Source organism: Canis lupus, chromosome 3 (genome assembly GCF_048164855.1).
Source record: "Canis lupus baileyi chromosome 3, mCanLup2.hap1, whole genome shotgun sequence".
Classification (NCBI taxonomy): Eukaryota; Metazoa; Chordata; class Mammalia; order Carnivora; family Canidae; genus Canis; species Canis lupus.
The window spans coordinates 39,406,657-39,432,622 of NC_132840.1; the positions used below are offsets into that span (position 1 = coordinate 39,406,657).

General features: G+C 35.3%; 2 long non-coding RNA genes across 2 annotated transcripts in view; both read right to left on the reverse strand.

Annotated features, from left to right (window-relative positions):
* LOC140624776 (uncharacterized) overlaps positions 1–25,966 on the reverse strand; it is a 99,095-nt gene that overhangs the window by 62,083 nt on the left and 11,046 nt on the right. The window lies entirely within an intron of this gene.
* LOC140624768 (uncharacterized) lies at positions 13,170–25,574 on the reverse strand. Its single transcript, XR_012024229.1, has 4 exons — positions 25,309–25,574; positions 23,289–23,604; positions 14,481–14,604; positions 13,170–13,431 (listed from the first exon to the last, which is right to left on the reverse strand). It is a non-coding gene; the product is annotated as an uncharacterized lncRNA (long non-coding RNA).

Genomic DNA, 25,966 nt, shown 5'->3' on the forward strand with positions numbered 1-25,966 from the left:
CATACAGGTGTATAGATCTTTTTAAACTAGTGTTTTAATTTCCTTTGGATAAATACCCAGTAGCGGAATTACTGGTTCATAAGGTATTTCTATTTTAAAATTTTTGAGGAATTTCCATATGGTTTTCCATGGTGGTTGCACCAATTTACATTCCCACCAATGGTGTATGAAGGTTCTTTTTTCTCCATATCCTCACCAATATCCTCTTTCTCATTTTTTTTTTTTTTTTTTACTATAACTATCCTGACAGGTGTAAAGTGATACCTCATTGTGGTTTAGATTTGCATTTCCCTGATGGTTAGTGGTGTTGAGCACCTTTTCATATGTCTGTTGGCCATCTGTTTGTCTGATTTGGAAAAAAAAAAATGTCTTTTCAGGTTCTCTGCCAATTTTTTAAACAGATTGGGTTTCTTTGGTGTTGAGTTATGTTAAGTTCTTCGCATATTTTGGATATTAGCCATTTATCAGATATTTCACTTGCAAATATCTTCTCCTTTTCCATAGGTTACCTTTTTGTTTTGTTGATAGTTTCCTTCATTGCATAAAAGCCTTTTATTTTGTTATAACCCAAATAGTTGTTTTTGCTTTTGTTTCTCTTGCCTGAAGAGACAGATCCATAAATATGTTGCTAAAGCCAGTATACAAGAGATTACAGTCTATGTTTTCTTTTTTAAGAGTTTTATGGTTTCAGGTCTCACATAAAGGTCTTTACTCCATTGAGTTAATTTTTATGTATGGTGCAAAAAAGGGATATTCCTTTCTTCCTTCCACCTTTCCATCCTTCCCTCTTTCTTTCCTTCCTTTATATAGCTGTCCAGTTTTTCCACCACTGTTCATTGAAAGGACTCTTTTTCCCATTGTATATTCTTATCTCTTTGTCATAGATTAATTCACCATGTAGTTGTGGGCTTATTTCTGGGTTCTGTATCCTGTTCCATTGATCTATGTGTCTTTTTGCATGTGTGTGTGCCAATACTATACTATTTTGATTACTCTAGCTTTGTACTATATCTTGAAATCTTGGATTGTGATACCTCTAGCTTTGTTCTTCTTTCTCAACTTTGCTCTAGATACTTGAGATCTTCTGTGGTTCCATATGAATTTTAGGATTATTCATTATAGTTCTGTGAAAAATACTATTGGTATTTTGATAAGGCTTGCAATGAATTTGTGGTATGGCTTTGAGTACTATGGACATTTAAAAAATGTATTCTTCAATCCATGAGCATGGTACATCTTTCTACTGTGTTGTCTTCAATTTCTTTCTGCATATCTTGCAGTTTTTAAAGTATAAGTCTTGAACTTCATTGGTTAAATTTATTCCTAGTTATTTATCCTTCAATTGTAAATGAGATTGTTTTCTCATTTTTTTCTTTTTGATACTTTGCTATTAGCATATAGAAATGAAACAGATTTCTGTATATTTTGTATCCTGCAACTTTACTGAATTAATTTATTAAATCTAAGAGTTTTTGGTGGAGTCTTTAAGATTTTCTATACTTAGTATCATGTCATCTGCTAATTGTGACTGATTTACTTTTATACCAATTTGATCTGTTTTTTTTCTTTTATTTTATCTGATTACTATGGCTAGGACTTCCAGTATAAGGCTGAATGAAAGTAGCAGGAGTGGACATCCTTATCTTCTTCCTGATTTTAGAGGAAAAGCTTTCATTTTTTTTTTTCACCATTAATGGGAGAGTTGTATGACAATAGCTGTAGATTTGTTATATATATAGCCTTTATTATGTTTAGGTATGTTCTGTCTAAACCTACTGTTTACTTATTTATTTTTTTAAGTTCTTATTTAAATTCCAGTTAGTTAACATACAGTGCAATATCAGTTTCAGGTATACAATATAGTGATTTAACACCGCCATACAACACTCAGTGCCCATCACAAGTGTACTCCTTAATTCCCACCACCTATTTAGCCCATGCTCCCACCTACCTCCCCTTTGTTCTCTATAGTTAAGAGTCCATTTCTTGATTTGGCTTTTTTTCCCCCCTTTGCTCATTTTTTCTTAAATTCCACATATGAGTGAAATCATGTCTTTTTCTAACTTATTTCACTTAGCATAATCCCTAATTTCATCCATGTTATTGCAAATGGCAAGCTTTTATTCTTTTTTGACTAATATTCATATATATGCATATATATACACACATACACATACATACATACATACACACACAACTTTCTTACCTACTCATCAGTCGATGGATTCATCAATCAAGTTGGCCTGTTTCCATAATTTGGCTATTGTAGATAATGCTGCTATAAACAACTGGGGGAGGGGGCATGTATCCCTTTGAATTAGTATTTTTGTATTTTTTGGGTAAATACCTAGTAGTGCAATTGCTGGATTTAAATTTTTATCATTAATGGATGTTGCATTTTGCCAAATGCCTTTTCTGCATTTATTGAGATGATCATATAGTTTTTATCCTTCCTTTTCTTAATGTAATATATCACATTGATATGTAAATATTGAATCACCATTTCATCCCTGGAATAAATACTTGATGTGATAAATGTTTTTTTAAAAAAATTATGTTTATAGAATATTTTATTTTTTCATTAGAAAGACTGTGTTTTTTTAAAAAATTAATTTAAATTAAATTTGCCAACATTTAAAACCCAGTGCTCATCCCATCAAGTGCCCTCCTTAGTGCCTGTGATGCAGTTACCCTCTATCTGCCATCCACCTCCCCTTTTGCAACCCTTTGTTTGTTTCCCAGAGTTAGGAGTCTCTCATGGTTTGTCTTCCTCTCTAATTTTTCCTACTCAAGTCCCTCTTTTCCTTTATAATCCCTTTCACTATTTTTTATATTCCCCATATGAGTGAAACCATATGATGATTGTCCTTCTCTGATTGACCTTTTTCACTTAGCATAATACCCTTCAGTTCCATCCATGTCGAAGCAAAGTATTCATCCTTTCTGATGGCTAATATTACATTGTGTGTGTGTGTGTGTGTGTGTGTGTGTGTGTATCTCACATCTTCTTTATCCATTCCTCTGTTGAAGGACATGGTTCCTTCCACAGTTTGGGTATTGTGGACATTGCTGCTATGAACGTTGGGGTGCAGGTGTCCCGGCATTTCACTAAATCAGTATCTTTGGGGTAAATACCCAGGAGTGCAATAAATGGCTTTTTAAAATGTATTGTTGAGTTTATTTTGCTAATATTTCATTGAATCATTGCGTCTATGTTCATTAGGAATCTTGGCCTATAGTTCTCTCTCTCTTTCTGTTTCTCTCTCTCTCTTTTCTAGTATCTTTGTCTTTTTTGGTATCAGGCTAATCCTATGTATTTGGAAGCTTTTCTTCCTCTTTTATGTTTTGGAATAGTTAGAGAAGAATAGATATGAACTCTTCTTTAACTGTTCAGAAGAATTTACCTATGAAGCCATATGCTCATGTACTTTGGTGTGTTGGAAGTCTTAATTACCAATTCAATTACATAACTGTTAATCTATTCAAATAATCTATTCCTTGGAAGGGTCTATGTTTCTAGAAGTTTATCCATTTCTTCTGGTTTGTCTAATTTGTTGACATATTTTTTTTTGTAGTGCCCTCCTAACCCTCTGAATTTCTGAGGTGTGGTAGTTATTTCATCTCTTTCATTTCTGATTTTGTTTATTTGGGTCTTTTTTTTTTTTTCCTTAATGAATCTAGTTAAAGCTTATAAATCTTTCAAAGGAACAGCTCTTGGTTTCACTGATCTTTTCTGTTGTTGTTGTTATTATTATTATTATTTATTTTTGGTCTTTTTATTTAAATTATTTATGCTCTATTCTTTATTATTTCTTTCCTTCTACTAAACTTAGTCTTTGTTCTTTTTCTAGCTTCTTTAGGTGAAAGGTTAGGGGTTTTTGTTTTGTTTTGTTTTGTTTTTCTTGTTTCTCGAGATAGGCCTGTATTACTATAAACTTTCCTTTTATAACTACTTTTGCCAGATCCCCAAACATTTTGGACCATTGTTTTCATTTTCATTTGTCCCAGGTATTATTTCATTTTTTTCCTCTTTGATTTGATTCTTTTTTTTTTGACCCATTGGTTGAGTAGTATCATGTTTTTTAGCCTCCCTGTGTGTGTTTTTTTCTAACTTTTTCTTGTAATTGATTTCTAGGCTATGTGGTTGTAATTCAAAAGATGCTTGATATTATTTTAATCTTAAATTATTCAAACTTGTTCTATTTATTTGTATTTTTAAAATGTTAATTCAAGTTTAGTTAACAGTGTTATATTAGTTTCAGATGAACAATGTAGGGATTGAACAATTCTATTACTCAGTGCTCAAATGATAAGTGTATGCTTTCATCTATTTCTCTCTCTCTCACCCACCTCCCTTCTGGTAATCATCTATTTGTTCTCTATTGCTAGAGACAAACCCAGAAATGCACTCCTTTTTTTCCCCCTTTGTTTATTTGTTTTGTTTCTTAAATTCCACATATGAGTGAAAAATATGGTATTTGTCTTTCTCTCACTGCCTTATTTTGCTTATCATTATACTCTCTAGCTCTATCCATATTGCTGCAAATGGCAAGACTTCCATTCTCTTTTTATGGCTGATATTCCACATCTTCTTTATTCATTCATCTATCAATGGACACTTGGATTGGGCTGCTTCCAAAATTTAGCTATTGTAAATAATGTTGCAACAAACATAGGAGTGCATGTATCTCTTTGAATTAGTGTTTTTGTATTTTGGGGGTAATACAATTACTGGATCATAAGGTAGTTCAATTTTTAACGTTTTTGAGGAATCTACATACTGTTTTCCATAGTGGCTGCCCAAATTTGTATTTATACCAACACTATAAGAGGCTTCCTTTTTCTCCATGTCCTCATCAACACTGGTTGATTCTTGTGTTTTCTATTTTAGCAATTCTGATGGGTGTGAAGTAATATCTCACTGTAGTTTTGATCTGCATTTCCCTGATGATAAGTGATGATGAACATCTTTTCATGTGTTTATTATCCTCTTGTTGTCTTCTTTGGAGAAATGTCTTTTCATGTCTTCTCAGTTTTTAATTGGGTTATTTGTTTTTTGGGTATTGAGTGGTATCCATTGTTAGTATGTTTTGGGTGCTATCTCCTTGTCAGATATGTCATTGGAAAATATTTTCTCCCATTCAGTAGCTTGTTGCCTTTTAGTTTTGTTGAGTGTTTCCTTCACTTTTTATTTTGATGTAATCCCAATAGTTTATTTTTGCTTTGGTTTCCTTTGCCTCAGGAGACATATCTAGAAAAATGGTGCTATGACTCATGTCAGAGAAATTACTGCCTCTCTTCAAGGATTTTTATGGTTTCAGGTGTCACAGTTAGGTCTTGAATCCATTTTGAGTTTATTTTTGTGTATGGAGAAAGGAAGTGGTCCAGTCTGATTCTTTTACATTTGGCTGTCCAGTTCTCCCAACACCATTTGTTAAAGAGACCTTTTTTTCCCATATTGCGTATTTTTTCCTCTGTCAAAGACTAACCGACCATACAAATATTGGGTTATTTCTGGGCTTTCTGTTCTATTCCATTGATTTATGTGCCTATATTTGTGCCAGTACAATACGGTTTTGATAACTATAGTTTTGTAGCATAACTCAAAATCTGTAAGTATAATACCTACAACCTTCTTTTTCTCTTTCAAGATTGTTTTGGGTATTCAGGGTTTTCTGTGGTTCCATACAAATCTTAGGATTGTTTATTCGAGTTTTGTGAAAAGTGTTGTTGGTATTTTGATAGGGACTGCATTAAATTTGTAGGTCTTTCAGTAGTATGGACATTTTAACAATATTTGTTCTTCCATCCCTGAGCACAGACTATCTTCCCACTTGTTTGTGTTATTTCTGTTATCTTCCATCAATGTTTTATAGTTTTCAGAGTACAGGTGTTTTACCTCTTTGGTTTATTCCTAGGTATTTTTATTATCTTTGGTGCAATTATAAATGGGATTGCTTTGTTATTTCTCTGTTGCTTCATTATTAGTATATAAAAATGCCACAGATTCTGTACATTGGTTTTTGTATCCTGTACATTTATGGAATTCATTTATCAGTTCTAGTAGTTTTTTGGTGGGGTCTTTAGGGTTTTGTATATACAGAATCATATAGTAGTAGTAGTTTTTTGGTGGGGTCTTTAGGGTTTTGTATATACAGAATCATGTCATCTGCAATTAGTGAAAGTTTTATTAATACTTTACAAACTTGCCATTAATTCCTTTCTTCCATTGTATAGCTGCAGCTAAAACTTCCAGTACTATGTTAAATGATACCGGTGAGTAGACATCCCTGTCTTCTTCCTGACCTTAAGGGAAATCCTCTCAGTTTTTCACAATTGAGTATGATGTTAACTGTGTTAACATATATGGCCTTTATGTTGAGGCAAGTTCCCTCTAAACCTAATTTGTTGAGGGCTTATATCATGAATGGATGTCATACTTTGTCAAATGCTTTTTCTGCATCTATTTAAAGGATTTCATGGTTTTTATCCCTTCTCTTATTGATATGATGTATCACATTGTTTGACTTGTGAACATTAAATCACCCTTGCATCCTAGGGATTAATCTCACTCAAGCAGGGTGAATGATTTTTTTAAATGTATTGTTGGAATTGATTGGTTAATATTTTGTTGAGGGTTTTTGCATCTATATTCATCAGAGATGTTGGCCTGTCATTTTTTTTGTAATGTCTTTATCTGGTTTTGCTATGAAGGTAATGCTGTCCTCATAGAATGAATTTGGAAGTTATCCTCCCTTTATTTTTTGGAATATTTTTAAATATGTTCTTTTTAAAAATTTTTATTTATTTATTCATGAGAGAGAGAGAGAGAGAGAAAGAAAGAGAGAAAGAGGCAGAGACACAGGCAGAGGGAGAAGCAGGTTCCATGCAGGGAGCCTGATGTGGGACTTGATCCTGGATCTCTAGGATCAGGCCCTAGGCTGAAGGCAGCGCTAAACCACTGAGTCACCTGGGCTGCTTGGAATATTTTTAAATGATTAGGTATTAACTCCTACGTAAATGTTTGGTAGAATTCACCTGTGAAACTATCCAGCCCAGGACTTCTTGTTTATTGGAAGTTTTATTGATTACAATTTAATTTCATTACTGGTCATTGGTCTTTTCAAATTTTCTATTTTTTCCTGATTCAGTTTTAAGAGATTACATGTTAATGGGAATTTATCAATTTCTTCCAGATTATCCTTTTTTTGGCATATAATTTTTAATAATATCCTCTTACCATCCTTTGTATTTCTATGGTGTCAGAAATTCTCCCCTTTCTTTTCTGATTTTGAGGTTTCTCTCTCTCTGTCTCTCTCTCTCTCTCTCTCTCTCTTTCGAGGAGTCTGGCTCAAGGTTTACTGAAATTTTTTTGATCTTTTCAAAGAACCAGTTCTTAGTTTCATTGATATATTCTTGTGTTTTGTTTTTTGGTTTCTATTTTTTATATTTCTGCTCTTATCATTATTATTTCCTTCTGTTAGTTTTGGGGTTTGTTTGCTGTTCTTTTTCTAATACTTTTAGATGTAAGGTTAGGTAGTTTATTTGGGATTTTTTCTTCTTTAGTCCTGTATTCTATAAATTTCCCTCTTAGGTCAGCTTTTGCTGTATCTCAAAGATTCTGGATGTTGTGTTTTCATTTTAATTTATCTCTATGTATTTTTAAATTTTGTCTTTGACTTCTTGGTTGAACCATCCATTGTTTGGTATCATATTATTTAACCTCCATGTATTTGTAGTCTTTCTAGATTTTTTTCTTGTGGTTGATTTCTAGTTTCATAGTGCTTCAGTCAGAAAAGATGTATGGTATGACTTCAAGCTTTTTGAATTTGTTGAGGCTTGTTTTACTAGTTTCAAGTGTACAATATATTTCAATAATTCCATCCATTACTCAGCACTCATCATAGTAAGTATACTTTTAATCCTCTTTATCTTTTCACCCATCTCCCCAGGTATTTTCCCTCTGGCAACCTTCAGTTCTCTGTATTTAAGAGTCTGTCTTATCTGTTTGTTCATTTTTGCTTCTTAAATTCCACATGTGGTTGAAATCATATGGTATTTGTCTCTTTCTCTTTCAGACTTATTTCACTTAGCATTATACTTTCTAGGTCCATCCACATTGTTGCAAATAGCAAGGTCTCATTTTTTTATGGCTGAGTAATATTCTTTTATTTTTTTTAAGATTTTATTTATTTATTTATGAGAGACAGAGAGAGAACAGCAGAGACATAGGCAGAGGGAGAAACAGGCTCCCAGCAGGGGACCCGAGGTGGGACTTGATCCTCAGACTTTGGGATCATGCCCTGAGCTGAAGGCAGATGCTCAATTGCTGAGCTACCCAGGCATCCCTTGAGTAATATTCTATTTTATATGCATATCACATTTTCTCTATCCATTTATCTATCATTGGATGCTTAGGTTGCTTCCATATTTTCCAAATTATAAAAATGCTGCAATAAACATAGGGATGCATATATTTTCTTAAAGTAGTGTTTTCATTTTCTCTTTTAAAAAGGATTTTATTTATTTATTCATAAGAGACACAGAGAGAGAGGCAGAGACATAGGCAGAGGGAGAATCAGGCTCCCTACAGGGAGCCTGATGTGGGATTTGATCCTGAACCCCGGGATCATGACCTGAGCCAAAGGCAAATGCTCAACCACTGAGCCACCCAGGTGCCCCAGTGTTTTCATTTTCTTTGGGTAAATAACCAGGAGTGGAGTTACTGAGTCAAATGGTACTTCTACTATAATTTTTTGAGGAAACTCCATAATCTTTTCCATCAATTTATCTGTATTTTTTTTTTAATTTTTTTTATTTGTGATAGTCATACAGAGAGAGAGAGAGAGAGAGAGAGAGGCAGAGACACAGGCAGAGGGAGAAGCAGGCTCCATGCACCGGGAGCCCGACGTGGGATTCGATCCCGGGTCTCCAGGATCACGCCCTGGGCCAAAGGCAGGCGCTAAACGGTTGCGCCACCCAGGGATCCCAATTTATCTGTATTTTTGATGGTGGGTCATCAAAGTTGTTTATATATTTAGGATATTAACATCTTACTGGATATATCATCTGCAAATATCTTCTCCCACTCAATATGTTGCCTTTTTGTTTTGTTGGTTTCCTGTACTATACAAAAGATTTTTATTTTAATATAGTTCCAATAGTTTAATTTTGCTTTTGTTTCCCTTGCCTGAGGAGACACATGCAGAGAAATGTTTCTATGGCTGATGTGAAAGAAATTGTTGTCTATGTTTTCTTTTAGAAGCTTTATGGCTTTATTGTCTCATATTTAGGTCTTTAAACCAGTTAGAATTTATTTTTGTGTATGGACTAAGAAAGTCATCCAGGATGATTCACCGGCATATAGCTGTCCTTTGTTTTCCTTCTTACCAATTTGGATAATTTTATTTAATTTTCTTCTGATTTCTGTAGCTAGAACTTCCAGAATTACGTTGAATAAAAGTGGCAAGAGTAGAAATCCTTGTGTTATTCTTGCTCTTATGGAAAAAAAAATTTCATGAATAAGTATGATGTTAGGTGTGGATTTGTCATAAACAGACTTCATTATATTGAAATGTCCCTCTAAACCCCCTTTGTTGAGAGTTTTTATCATGAACGGATGTGTAATTTTGTCAAATATTTTTTTCTGTATTTATTGAGATGACCATATGATTTTTATTATTTGTTTTGTTGATGTGGTATATCACATTGATTTATTTGTGAATATTGAACCATTTTTGCTTTTCTGCGGAAAAATCCCACTTGATCCTTTTAATATATTGTTGAGTGAGAAGGTTTGAAAATACCTTATTGATGATTCTTGCATGCATGTTTGTCAGGGATTTTTGGCCTGTAGTTTTCTTTTTTGTAGTTTCTTTGCTTGATATTGGTATCAGGGTAATTCAGGCCTCATAGATTATACTGCAAAGCTTTCATTCCTCTTATATTTTTTTTTTTGGGGGGGGGAATAGTTTGAGGAGAATAGGTATTAACTGCTTTAAATGTTTGATATAATTATCCTTTGATGCCATCTGTCCCTGGACTTCTGTATGTTGGAAGTTTTTCCATCATTATTTTGTTCATAGTTATTGATCTCTTTAAATTTTCCACTTCGGCCTGATTCAGTTTTGGAAAACTGTATATTTCTAGGAGTGTACTCATTTTTTTCAGGTTGGCATATAATTTTTTGTAGTTTTATAATACTTTGAATTTCTATAGCATTGGTTGTTACTTTTTTATTTCTAATTTTATTGTGTTCTCTCCCTTTTTTCTTGTTGATCCTGGTTAAATGTTTATTGTATTTGTATTTTCAAAGAGTCAGCTTTTGATTTCATTGATCTTTTCTATTATTTTATTAGTCTACTCATTTATTTCTGCTCTGATCTTTGTTATTTCCTTCCTTCTTCTAATTTTGGGATTTGTTTGTTCTTTAAATTCCTTTACATTGTTAGATATTCCTATATTGTTATTGTTATTCCTATATTCCTATATTAGATATTTTTCTTGTTTCTTCAGATAGGCCTGTGTTGCTATAAATTTCCTTCCTAGAACAGTTTCTGCTGCATCCCAAAGATTTGGACCATTGTATTTTCATTTTCATTTGTGTCCATGTTGAATTTATTTTTGTGTATGATATAAAAATGTGGTCCAGTTTCATTCTTTTGCATGTTGCTATCCAGTTTTCCCAAAACCATTTGTTGAAGAGATTTCTCCATTTCTCCATTGGATATTCTTTCCTGCTTTGTTGAAGATTAATTGATCATATAGTTGTAGATTCATTTCTGAGTTTTCTATTTTGCTCCATTGATCTATATGTCTATTTTTGTGCCAGTACCATGTTTTTTTTGTTTTTTTTTTTTTTTTTAATCACTACAGCTTTGTTATTTAACTTCAAGTCCAGAATTGTAAGTCCTTCAGCTTTGCCTTTCTTTTACAAAGTTGTTGTCTGGTTTTGGTTATTCAGGATCTTTGGTGGTTCCATAGGAATTTTAGGATTATTTGTTCTAGCTCTCTTAAAAATGTTTTTGGTATTTTGATAAGGATTACAATCAATGTGCAGATTCATAGTATAGACATTTTAACAGTATTTATTCTTCATATCAATGAGCATGGAATGTCTTTGATAGTTTTCAGAGTATGCATCTCTCACCTCTTTGGTTAGGTTTTTCTTTAGATATCTTCTTTTTGGTGCAGTTGCAAATGGGTTGGATTCCTTAATTTCTCTTCTTGATGCTTCATTATTGATGTATAGAAATACAACAGATTTCTGTGCATTGGTTTTTAATCCTGTGACTTTATTGAATTTATCAGTTCTAGCAATTTTATGGTAGAGTACCATGTTTTTACAAATAGTGAAAGTTTGACTTTTTACCTACCAGCTTGGATGCCTTTATTTCTTTTTGTTGTCTTATTGCTGTTCCTAGGACATCCAGTAATATGTTGGATAAAAGTGATGAGAGTGGAATCCTTGTCTTGTTCCTGACCTTAGAGGAAAAGCTCTTAGTTTTTTTCCCATTAAGGATGATGTTAGCTGTAGGATTTTCATATATGGTCTTTATTATGTTGAGGTATGCTCCCTTTAAACCTACTTTGTTGAGGGCTTTTATTAATGAATGTTTGTTGTACTTTGTCAAGTGCTTTTTTGCATCTCTTGAAATGATCTTATGGTTTCTTTAATTGATTGATGTATCACATTGATTTGTAAATATTGAACCATGCTTGTAACTTAAGTGTAAGTCCTACATAATCACAGTGAATGATATTTTTAAAGTATTCTTAGATTTAGTTTGCTAACATTTTGTTGTAGATTTTGCATCTATGTTCATCATGATATTGGCCTGTAGTTCTCTGCTTTAGTGGAGTCTTTGTCTGATTTTGGTATCAGGGTAATTCTGGCCTCATAGAATGAATTTGGAAGTTTTCCTTCTTTTTCTATTTTTTGCAATAGTTTGAGAGGAATAGATATTAACTTTTCTTTAAATGTATGGTAGATATTCTTAGTCTTGGACTTTTGTTTGTTGAGTTTTTTTATTACTAATTTCTTTGCTGGTTGTTGGTCTGTTCAAGTTTTCTGTTTCTTCCTGTTTCATTTTTGGTTGTTTATAGGTTTCTAGTAATTTATGCATTTCTTCCAGATTTTCCAATTTGTTCGCATATAGTTTTTCATAATATTCTCTTAAACTATTTGTATTTCTGTGGTGTTGGCTGTTATTTCCCTTCTCTCATTTGTGATTTTATTTATTGGTGTCTTTTTCTTTTCTTTTTAATGATTATGGCTAGAGGTTTATCAATTATATTTATTTTTTCAAAGAACCAGCTTCTGGTTTCATTGTTCTGTTCTATTGTTTTTTAGTTTCCATATCATTTATTTCTGTTCTAATCTTTATTATTTCCTTCCTTCTGTTGGCTTTATTCTTTTTGTAGCTCCTTTAGATGTAAGGTTAGGTTGTTTGTGCTTCTGAAGGTAAGACAGAATTATACAGCATTACAATCTCAGGACTTCTTTTGCTGCATCCCAAAGGTTTTGGACCATTCTGTTTTTATTTTCATTTGTCTACGTTTTATTTCTTCTTTAATTCCCTTCTTTAATTCTTCTTTAACCCATACAGTGTTTAGTAGCATGTTATTTAACCTCCATGTATTTGTGGTTGACTTCCAGTTTCACAGCATTATGGTCAGAAAGGCACATGGCACATGGTATGACTTCAGTCTTCAATGTCTATTTTGTGACCTACTTTGTGATCTATTTTGGAGGCTGTTCCATGTGCAGTTGAAATGAATGTGTATTCTGCTGTTTTAGGATGTAATGTTCTAAAAGTCTGTTAAATGTATCTGTTGCAGTCTATCATTCAAAGCCATTGCTTCCTTGTTGATTTCTGTTTGGATGATCTGTCCATTGAGGTAAGTGGGATATTAAAGTCCTCCATTATTGCATTATTACCAACGAGTTTGTTTATGTTTCTTATTGTACATTTGGGGTTGTCCTATTTTGTATGCATAAATATTTACAATCGTTATATCTTCTTATTGAATTGTCCCCTTTATTATTATATAGTGGCCTCTTTGTCCCTTGTAAGAGTCTTTTGTTTTAAAGTTTATTTTATCTAATGTAAGTATTGCAACTTTGGCTTTCTTTTTTTTTTAATTTTTATTTATTTATGATAGTCACAGAGAGAGAGAGAGAGAGAGAGAGAGAGAGAGAGAGGCAGAGACACAGGCAGAGGGAGAAGCAGGCTCCATGCACCGGGAGCCTGACGTGGGATTCGATCCCAGGTCTCCAGGATCGCGCCCTGGGCCAAAGGCAGGCGCTAAACCGCTGCGCCACCCAGGGATCCCAACTTTGGCTTTCTTTTGACATCCATTTGCATGATAGTTTTTTCCTCCATCCCCTCATGGTCAGTCTGCAGGTGTCTTTAGGTCTAAAATAAGTCTCTTGGAGGGAAGATATAAATAGGTCTTGATTTTTAGCCATTCCTGACAGTAATTTCTTACAGCCCCTTTTTCCTCAACATTATCTGTTGTCCATGACTACCACCTGACTCTTCAAAATGGCTATTTCTGCAGTTCATTGCTCCTGCATAGCCATCATGAGAACAAAGTTATGGTTCCTAGAACCATAAATGACCTTCTCAAGTGAAGGAAGTCCCAGTTACTCTTTCTCCCCTTCATAATCCAGGATAGTACAACCAGAGTTAAAGGTATAAGGCCAAAGATAAAGCTTCTTAAAAGAAAAAGGAGCTCCATTTATTTAAGGGATGACAATAGTGTGCCTAATTTTTGTGTTTTATTTGTATTCCACTCTTATAATCATTTATTCAACATCAACCATGCACCAGACATTTGGGTTGGTCCTGATGGTATAAAACATAATTTATATTGTCTCCTCCCACTGTGACTTAGTGTAACCTAGTCCTCTGACTCTGCCAGTAGCTTGCTCTGAATCTTGTGAATCTGAGCCTCCTTATAATTCTCAAATGACAGGCTTAGATTAGGTATATTTAAGAACTTCTTAACCCCTAAATATAATATTCCATATTAACCCTTTGATTTCCTCCTATACTACAGAAGTCCAACAGAATAAAGAAGGTGTCGAGTTTATTTTTATTTAAGCTACCACTTATTTAACACCATATTCCAGCAACTAGGCCAAGTATTTTATGTATATAATTAGATACACTTTATATATGTTATATGTGGATTAATAAACTCTAAAAGAGAAATAAACTGAAGTTTATATAGCCAGTACATGGTTGATTTCAAAGTCTGGAAGTCTAATATGTAGAATTATTATAGAGTTATGCATTTCTATGAAAAAGGAAAAAAGGAGAAGAAAGGTAGCTGCAATGATGTTCTTCAAAGAATAGTGGCCAAGGAATTTCTATGCTTTTATGCTTTTACATAACAAAGCCACATTACCTTTCAATATATATGAAATCCAAAATTAGAGATCAGATATACGTGGGGCATAAAATCCCTCTTACCTGTTTTCCTGTCTCTCATATTTCAGCACTGCTATCTATAAAATGTGAGCGTCTCTTTCTTCCCTTCTACTTTTTCATAGGTGTCGAAGTTTTGGAGATACAATTACACCTCTCAATTTCTCTGCTGTAAACCGAGTTCCAACAAGAGGGAACAGATGTTAAGAGGTAAATGGGAAATAAATTATCACCCTTATAAATAGAGAAACTGATAACTCTTTCTTTCCATGTGTTCCTGGCAGAAATGGATTGAAGTATTAAGGAGTTACCTGAGGCCAGAAAAAGCAATCCTTACCATTCTACTCTAAACCAGATACTGAATTGAAACCTTGGGGAGAATTAATACTGCAAAGATTAAATAACTCTTGCCTTCACATCTGTACCTCCAATAAACTAGAGTATTGTGACCTGACCTAGAAACCCAATATTTAAAATTTTTTAAAAAAATATTTTATTTAAATTCAATGTAGTTAACATAGAATGTATTATTAGTCTTACGGGTAGAATTTAGTAATTATAATAAGTTGCAATAACACCAAATGCTCATTACTTTAAGTGACCTCCTTAAGGCCCATCACCCAGTTACCTCCCACCCCCCCACCAGCAACCCTCACTTTATTTCCTAGAGTTCAGTATCTCTTATGGTTTGCCCTTCTTTCAATTTTTATCTTATTTTTCCTTCCCATCTCCTATGTTCATCAGTTTTGTTTCTTAAATTCTATATATGAGGAGGAGAGAGGGGCAAGATGGCAGAAGAGTAGGGGTCCTCAACTCATCTGGCCCCACAAACTTATCTAGATAACTTTCAAAACATCCTGAACACCTACGAATTCGACCTGAGATTTAAAGAGAGAACAGCTGGAATGCTACAGAGAGAAAAGTTTTTGCTTCTAACAAGGTAGGAAGGGAAAAAAAAAAAAAAGGAATAATGTTGAGGAAGGGAACCATGATTAGCAAGGCTAAAGCAGAGCAACGAAAGCCTCTGGAGCAAAAAAGCCCAGCCCCGGAAAAGCGGGAACTTTAAAAATCTACGCCAGAGTTTTCCCTGGTGGAAAACTGCTTAGCAGGGAAATCGGGCAGAATCACAGGAGGGGCAGTGAAATCTCGTTTCCTGGAGTCACTATAAGAGGAGGGGCACCTGGGCGAAAGCTCACTGCAAACCATGGTCCAATATTGGTAAAGGGCTGGAGCGCCGCAGCCCTCCGGGGCATTTGGGAGAAGCCAGTTGGTTAGGCAGGCTGACTCTGGAGGTGCCTTTACCCTAGAGGCTGGCAAGGGACAGAGGTGGCTGTACTCCATTCCCTTCAGGAGAAGTGGTCCCCAGGAGTGCAGGTCAAGCGGCACAGGGCCCCTGATCCCAGGGTGCCCAAGTGGACAAAGCCAGCAATCCTTCATTCCCCCTGCCACAGGGGGAAGCGGGGGGAGGGGGGGGGAGGGGGGAGGGGACACACAGGAAAGTGAGAACTCTCCTGCTGCTAGGCACTAGGCAAGCTGTGCAGATCCGTGAACTTGCACCTGCCCCCAAGAGCATCTAGGCCAGTGTGGACTGGGAGACTGCGGTTAGTTACTCACAGCAAGCTCAACTCCAGAGCTGGAAATCTGGCTGTTGCCATTTTTGTTTTTCCTCTTTGTTTCACCTTGTGCCTGGGAAAGGTGGGGGCTCTAGGGGACAAAGGCCTCCCAGATAAACAGCTCACACTAAGCCCAGACCTGGCAAGGGGCGGGGCATCTCTGCTGAGAACCAGTGCAGCAGAACCATCCCCCAGAAGAACTGCTGGAAGAACAAGGGAAACGCAAGTTTACTGAACAAGCAAAATTGGAAAGCTCCAGGACTGAGGGAAAATAGTGTATAGAACTAGAAGGTCTTTAATTTTTCTTTTTCTATTATGACTCATTTTTATATCAGACTAAAAATTTCCAATACTTTTTCTCATTTCCCACCTTAACTATATTTTACCAACTCTTCATTTTTAAGTTTTTTTTTTTTTTCTTTTGACTTTGATATTTCTACAATTACATGTCTTAGATGTATTTTTCACTTCTGGATTCCCTTCAACGTATTCAATTTAATTTTGATAGATATAAGATATGGGTATTTGTTTTTTGTCTTTTCTGCTTCATTTTGTTTTACAATGGTGGAAGTTAATGCCTTCTAACACAGGACCAGGATACACTCAGAACCAAGTGGAACACCATGTTGGTTCATTCTGTGAGATTATATTCTCCTTCCTTCTCACTCTTCCCCCCTCTTATCTTGTTTATATTTTTGTGGTCATTATTGGGGCATTATATAAATATTGATGGTTTATATAAATTTGGGATTGATATCTTCTAACATACACCACAAAATATACTCTGAACCAAGAGTATCACCCTCTAGGACCCCTCAGGTAGACTATATTCTCTCTCCACTACCACTTCCTCACCACCACCATCCCTCCCCTTTTTTCTTTCTCTCTTTTCTTTCTTCTTCTTTGTTTTTGGTTATTTAGTTTTACTACTTTGTTTTAAAATTTGTTTTCCACTTTAGTGGTCCTTTTGCTTTATTTTCTTCTGTTCTTTTTCTTCTACTTTCTGATCTCTGAGCTCTTTGGAATCATCTAAGATGTATTTTACTTAGGTCATGGTTGATATTTTTGACTCAGCCCACTCATACAGCTATTCAGCACTGGAAAAAATTACTAGACAGAAGAATTCACCACAAAAGAAAGAACTGGAAACAGTACTCTCTGCCACAGAGTTACAGAATTTGGACTTAAATATGTTATCAGAAATTTGATTCAGAATTACAATTATAAAGCTACTGGTGGCTCTGTAAAAAAAAAGTGTAAAGGACTCTAGAGACTTCATGACTGCACAATTTAGATCTAATCAGGCTGAAATTAAAAATGGATTAAATGAGACGCAATCCAAACTGATGCTTTAACTGTTAGGATTAATAGGTGGAAGAGAGAGTGAGTGACATAGAAGACAAGTTGGTGGCAAGGAAGGAAGCTGAGGAAAATGAGAAAAACAATTAAGAGCCCATACGGAAAGGCTTAGGCAATAAAAGATAGCTTGAGAAGGAAGATTATTCGTCTAATTGGGATTCCAGAAGAGGCTGAGAGAGAGAGGACCACAAAGTATATTTGAACAAATCATAGCTGAGAACTTCCTAAATCTGGGAAAGGAAACAGGCATTCAGATCCAGGATATAGAGAGGACCCCCTCAAAAAAATGAATAAAAAACTGTTCAACGCCTCAACCTTCAATAGTGAAACCTGCAAATTTCTTCTTCTTTTTTAAATTTTATTCATGAGAGACAGAGAGAGAGGAAAGACACAGGCAGAGGGAGAAGCAGGCTCTATGCAGGAAGCCTGATGTGGGACTCAATCCTGGGACTCCAGAATCATGCCCTGGGCTGAAGGCAGTGCTAAACTGCTGAGCCACCCAAGCTGCCCAAAACTTGCAAATTTCAAAGATAAAGAGAAAATCCTTAAAGCAGCTTGAGAAAAGAGATTATTAACGTATATGGGGAGACATATCAGATTAATAGCAGATGTCTCGACAGAGACCTGGCAGGTCACAAAGGGCTGGCAGGATACATTCAGGTACTAAATGAGAAGAACATGCAGCCAAGAATACTCTATCCAGCAAGGCTCTGATTCAGAATAGAAGGAGAGATAAAGAGCTTCCAAGATAGGCAGAAACTGAAAGAATATGTGACCACCAAACTGGCTCTGCAAGAAATAATAAGGGGGACCCTGTAAAAGAAAGAGGATGCCCAAAGAAATAATTCACAAAAGCAAGGACAGAATAGGTATTACAATGACACTTAATTCATATATTTCAATAGTTACTCTGAACATGAATGGGGTAAATGATCCCATCAAAAGACTCAGGGTATCAAACTGGATAAAAAAGCAAGACCCAACTATATGCTGTCTACAAGAGACTCATTTTAGTCCTCAGGATACCTCCAGCCTGAAAATGAATGGGTGCAGAATCATTTACTATTCAAATGGTCCTCAAAAGAAATCTGAGGTAACAATCCTCATATCAGATAAATTAAAGTTCATACCAAAGACTATCTAGTAAGGGATAAAGAGGGACACTACATCATACTTAAAGGGTCTATCCAACAAGGCCTAACAATCATGAATATTTATGCCCCTAATGTGGGAGCTGCCAAGTATATCAATCAATTAATAACCAAAGTAAAGGCATACTTAGATAATGATACAATAATAGTATCTGATACTAGTATACTATTATACTAGTAATAGTATAATGATAGTAATAATAGTAGGAGACTTCAACACAGCACTTTCAGTAAATGATATTTTAAGCAGAACATCACCAAATAAACAAGGGCCTTAAATGATACAATGGACCAAATAGCTTTCATAAATATATACAGAACTTTCCATCTGAATGCAACTGAATACACATTCTTCTTAACTATATATGGTAATTTCTTCAGAATAGACCACATACTGGGTCACAAATCAGGTCTCAACCAATACCAAAAGATTGAGATTGTCTCCTGCATATTTTCAAACCACAATTATTTGAATCACAAGAAGAAATTTGGAAGAAACTCAAACACATGGAGGTTAAAGCATCTTACTAAAAGATGAATAAGTCAACCTGGAAATTAGAAAAGAATTAAAAAGATTCATGGAAACTAATGAAAATGAAGATACAACTGTTCAACTGTTCAAAATCTTTGGGATACAGCAAAAGTAGACCTGAGAGGGAAATACTTTGCAATACAAGCCTCCCTAAAAAACTGGAAAAAACTCCAATACACAAGGTAACCTTGCACCTAAAGGAATTGGAGAAAGAACAGCAAGTAAAACCTACATCAAGCAGAAGAAGAGAGATTATAAAGATTCAAGCAGAACTCAATGAAATAAAGACCAGAAGAACTGTAGAACAGATCGACAAAATCAGGAGGTGGTTCTTTGAAAGAATTAATTAGATAAACCCCTAGCAAGCATTAATAAAAATAAAAGACTCAAATTACTAAAATCACAAAAGAAAGAGGAGAGATCACAACCAATACCAAGGAAATACAAAGGATTTTAAAACATATTGTGATCAGCTATATGCCTACAAATTAGGCAATCTAGAAGAAATGGATGCATTTCTGGGAAACCACAAGTTACCAAAACTGGAACAGGAAGAAACAGAAAACCTGAACAGGCCAATAAACAGGGAGGAAATTGAAGCAGTTATCAAAAGCTCCCAAGACATAAAAGTCCAGGGCCAGATGGCTTCCCAGGGGAATTCTATCAAAATATTAAAGAAGAAATAATACCTATTCTACTAAAGCTGTTCTGAAGAATAGAAAGGGAAGGAATACTTCCAAACTCATTTTATGAGGCCAGCATTTTCTTAATTCCAAAACCAGACAAAGACCCCACCAAAAAGGAGAACTATAGACCAATATCAATATCCCTGATGAACATGTATGCAAAAATTCTCACCAAGATACTAGCCAATAGGATCCAACAATACATTAAGAGGATTATTTACCATGACCAAGTGGGATTTATCCCTGGGTTGCAAGGGTGGTTCAATCAACATGATAGATCACATCAACAGGAGAAAAAAACAAGAACCATATGATCCTCTCAATAGATGCAGAGAAACCATTTGAAGAGTTTTAATCAGGAATTGGTGCTGTATTTTGTCAAAGTGTAGGGATAGAGGGAACATTCCTCAATATCTTAAAAGCTATTTATGAAAAGCCCACAGCAAATATTGTCAATGGGGAAAATTTGAGAGCCTTTCCCCCAAGATCAGTAACATGACAGGGATGTCCACTCTCATCACTGTTATTCAACATAGTACTAGAGGTGCTAGCCTCAGCAATCAGGCAACAAAAAGAACTAAAAGGCATTCAAATTGGCAAAGAAGAAGTCAAACTCTCCCTCTTTGCAGATGACATGATACTGTATAGAGAACCCAAAAGGCCACACGGCAGTGTGGCAGGATACAAAATCAGTGCCCAGAAATTAGTGGCATTTCTATACACTAACAATGAGACTGAAGAAAGAGAAATTAAGGAATCAATCCCATTTACAATTGTACCCCAAATCCTAAAACACCTAGGAATAATCTAACCAAAGAGGTAAAGGATCTATACCCTAAAAACTACAGAACACTTTTGAAAGAAATTAAGGAAGACACAAAGAGATGGAAAAATATTCTATGGTAATAGTTTTGAAGAAATAATATTGTGAAAATGTCTATGCTACCCAGGGGAATTTACATGTTCAATGCAATCCCTAACAAATTACCATGGACTTTCTTCACAGAGTTGGAACAAATAATCTTAAGATTTGTGTGGAATCAGAAAAGACCCCGAATAGCCAGGGGAATATTGAAAAAGGAAACCAGACGCAGGGGTATCACCCTGCCGGATTTCAAGCTGTATTACAGAGCTATGATCATCAAGACAGTGTGGTACTGGCACAAAAACAGACATATAGATCAATGGAACAGAATAGAGAATCCAGAAATGTGCCTTCAACTCTAAGGTCAACTAATACGCAACAAAGCAGGAAAAAAGATTCACTTAAAAAGGACAGTCTCTTCAATAAATAGTGCTGGAAAAATTGGACAACCACATGCAGAAGAATGAAACTAGACCATTTTCTCACACCATATACAAAGATAAACTAAAAAATGGTTGAAAGACCTAAGTGTGAGACAAGAATCCATCAAAATCCTAGAGGTTATAGCAGCAATGTCCACAATAGCCAAACTGTGGAAGGAGCCTCGGTGTCCATTGAAAGATGAATGGATAAAGAAGATGTGGTTTATGTATACAATGGAATATTCCTCAGCCATTAGAAATGACAAATACCCACCATTTGCTTCGACATGGATGGAACTGGAGGGTATTATGCTGAGTGAAATAAGTCAATCGGAGAAGGACAAAAATTATATGGTCTCATTCATTTGGGGAATATAAAAAATAGTGTAAGGGAATAAAGGGTAAAGGAGAAAAAGAAGTGGGAAATATCAGAAAGGGAGATAGAATATGAAAGACTCCTAACTCTGGGAAAAAACTAGGGGTGGTGGAAAGGGAGGTGGGTGGCAGGTGGGGGTGACTGGGTGACGGGCACTGAGGTGGGCACTTGACGGGATGAGCACTGGGTGTTATTCTGTATGTTGATAAATTGAACACCAATAAAAAATAAATTTATTAAAAAAAAAAAACAAAAAAACAAAATCCTAGAGGAGAACACAGGCAACAACTATTTTGAACTTAGCCACAGTAACTTCTTGCAAGACACATCTATGAAGGCAAGGGAAACAGAAGCAAAAATGAACTGCTGGGACTTAATCATGATACAAAGCTACTGCACAGCACAACAAACAGTCAAGAAAACTAAAAGACAACCAACAGAATAGAAGAAGATATTTGCAAATGACATTATCAGCTAAAGGGCTAGTCTCCAAAATCTATAAAGAACTTATTAAACTCAACACCCAAGAAACAAAAAATCCAATCATGATATGGGCAGAAGACATGAACAGAAATTTCACAGAGGAAGACATACACATGGTCAATAAGCACATGAGAAAATGCTGTGCATCACTTGCCATCAGGGAAATATAAATCAAAACCACAATGAGATACCACCTCACACCAGTGAAAACAGCAAAAATTAACAAGACAGGAAACAACAAATGTTGGAGAGGATGTGGAGAAGGGGGACCCCTCTTGTACTGTTGGTGAAAATGTGAACTGGTGCAGCCACTCTCAAAAACTGTGTGGAGGTTCTTCAAAGAGTTATAAATAGAGCTACCCTGTGACTCAGCAATTGCGCTAATGGGTATATACCCCAAAGATACAGATACAGTGAAAAGCCAGGATACCTGAACCCCAATGTCCATAGCAGCAATGTCCACAATACCCAAACTGTGGAAGGAGCCATGATGTCTTTTGACAAGTGAACGGATAAAGAAGATGTGGTCTATATATGCAATGGAATATTACTCAGCCACCAGAAAAGATGAATACCCACCATTTGCTTTGACGTGGATGGAACTGGAGGGTGGTATTATGCTGAGTGAAGTAAGTCAATCAGAGAAGGACAATCGTCATATGGTTTTGCTCATTCGGAGAAAATAAGAGATAGTGAAAGGGATTATAAGGGAAGGGGAGGAACTGAGTGAGGAAAAATTAGAGAGGGAGACACACCATGAGAGACTCCTAACTCTGGGAGATGAACAAAGGGTTGCAGAAGGGGTGGTGGGCGGCAGTTGGAGTAACTTTGTGATGGGCACTGAGGAGGGCACTTGATGGGATGAGCACTGGGTGTTATACTATATGTTGGCAAATAGAACTTAAATAAAAACAAACTTAAAAAATAAATTATATATATGAGTGAAATCATGGGGTATTTGTCTTTCTCTGCCTTTCTTTGCTTAGCATACTATAGTTCCATCCATGTTATTGCAAAGGGTAAGACTTCATTCTCTTGATGGCTGAGTAATTTTCCATTTTATACATACACAGACACACATGCACACACCACCTCTTCTTTATCAATTCATCTGTCAATGGACATCTGGGCTCTTTCCATACTTTGGTTAGTGTGGATGTTGCAGCTGTAAACACTGGGGTGCAGGTGCCCCTTTGACTCACTATGTTTGTATCATTTGGATAAATGCCTAGTAGTGCAATTGCTGGGTTGTACGGTAGTTCTACTTTTAAACTTCTTGAGGAATCTCCATACTCTTAGAAACACAATCTTACTAAAAACACAGAGTTCCAGAGAGTTTGGAAGAGTGAAACAGGATTTATGTTACCTTTTCAACACGGTGACTCCAGTGTGATTCAATGAATGTCATTCTCTCATCTGCTGTATTATCTTCATGGTCCTATATATTTCTCCCTTTTCCTTGGAAAGAAGTACATAAGGAGTAGAGGCCCCCAACCTGAGGGTTAAAAGAAAGATCCTTCCCCAGTATGTCTATTGCCCCTAATTTTCTAGTTTTCTTAATGTTCAGTTTAAACCCTGTCATCTCCATGAATCTTACATTGAACAATCAAATGACTTTCTTCCTTCTTTGAGATATCAGTGACTGATTTTAATGTACTTTATTCCAATATTTGACACGAGATCTAGAAATAAAAGGAAAGGTAACTAAATATTTAAGTAAAAAATATTCTAGAATAAAGGCAACACTGAAGTCATTTTAAGATAAAATTTGAAAGAATTTGTCTTCCACAGACCCACACTAAAAGAAAAGCTGAAAGATGGTTATTAGGCTGAGAAGAAATAATACCAAGTAGATGTCCCAAACTTCAGGAAGAAGGGCAAGAAATAGATTTTAAATTTCTATAAAAGAATTTAAGGTAATAATACTAATAAATAGTATGGTTTATAGTTCATGTATAAGTAAAACACATGATGAAACAACTTACAAATGGCTAAGCAATACTGGATATAAATGACATAAGTTAAAATTTCATAATCTCTAGAGCTTTACTTAAAAAAGTACACCTAAACACAAGAAAAAAGATTAATTGAAATATTTGAGTCAACGACAAGCAGATGGACATATAATAGGCCCACTGAAAATCAAAATTCCAAAGCACTAGACTCAAACTCAGCCATACAAATAATTATATTAAATGTAAATATACTAAGTATTAAAACAAGATTGTCAAGTTGGATAGAAAAAAAGAGTCAATCATTTGCCTCCTGTACATCATAGATTGGTTGAAAATTAAAGGATAGGGAACAATGTACATTACAAATATTATGTGTAAAATGGCTGGTGTGGCTATATTAGTGTCAACTGCAAGAGACAGAATGTACTCAGAGAAAAAAGAGACCTTCATAATGAGAAATAAATCTATTAAAAAGATATAATTCTAAGTGTGTATTCATCTAATAGTTTCAAAATACATGAAAGAGAAACTAAAGAGATAACAGAAAATCTGCGATTATAATTGGTGATTTAAAAAACCCTTTCTAAACAATTTATAGTAGGAAATTGGGAGAAGAAATTTGGGGGAACATCAACTAAGACAGCATAGGATCTAAACAATATTACCAACCAACTTGTCCTCGTGGACATGTTTAAAACACTATATTAATTTCTTGGTGAATGTTAAATGTATACTTAAAGAATGTATAGGGCGGACCGGTGGCGCAGCGGCTTAGAGCCGCCTGCAGCCTGAGGTGTGATCCTGGAGACCCGGGATCGAGTCCCATGTTGAGCCCCCTGCATGGAGCCTGCTTCTCCCTCTCCCTGTGTCTCTGCCTCTCTTTCTCTCTGTGTCTCTCGTGAATAAATAAAATCTTAAAAAAAATAAAGAATGTATATTCTGTAGTATACCATATGACTGACCATAAAACTAGTCCCAAGTCTTAAGGGATTAAAATAAAGGGAATGTTCTCTATCCCAAGGACTAAACTAGAAATAGTCATATGATCTCACTCATCTGTGGATTTAAAAAAATAAATGAGCAAAGGGAGGAAAAAAAAGAAAACCAAGAAACAGACTCTTAACTATAGCAAACAAAATGATGGTCACCAGAATGGAGGTGGGGTAGAGGGGGTGAGGAAAATGCATCAAATAGGTGATGAGATTGAGGACTGCACATGTGATATACACTGGGTGTCATATGAAAGTGTTGAATCACTATATTGCATGCCTGAAACTAATGTTACACTGTATATTAACTAAGTGGAATTTAAGTAGAAACTTAAAGTATGTCTTAAAAATATTTGGAATTTAAACAATTTATAAATAATTCATGGGTCAAAAAAATCATGAAACAAAATACTTTTGAATGAAAAAAAAAATGAAAACATACCAAACTTGAAGTAGAAGTCTCATACACTATTGGTGAGTGTATATAATCACAAAGTTAAATACACATGACCTAAGCAGTAATTATACTCCTATTTAACCAAGATAAAAGAAAATAAGTCATCTTAAGAAGTTATGTACAAGAATTCTCTTAATAGTCTTATTCCTGATAGCTATAAATTTGTAAATAATCAACATGACCATTAATGAGACAATGAATTTTAAAAGTATGCTATAGGAGGAGTATTCTAGGAAGATGACAGAGTAAGAAGCCCTAGGAATCAGTCTTCCCACCTGGACAACAATTGCAATAGAACATTCTGTCTGATGTAACTATTTTGGAATTCTGGAATCTATTGAAGGCCTATAACTTCTAAGGAAGGGCTTGAGCCAGTAAACTGTATTTAATTTCAACCAAAATCAGCTCTTAGCTCAGCAGCAGTCCTCCAGCCCTGTGGTAGACATCTGTATGCATGTTCCAGGAGCATATTACATGCAGCTTATGGGAGCCAGGGTGGGCAGTAAGGATCATGTCTTTCAAAAATCAAGATTCTGCATACTGATCACTGATTGCTGCTTCTGATCATAGAGGTTCAGACACAGAAGCAGACAGACATTGTTGCAAACTTCTCCCCCTATAGCCTAAGAACAAAGTTAAGGAG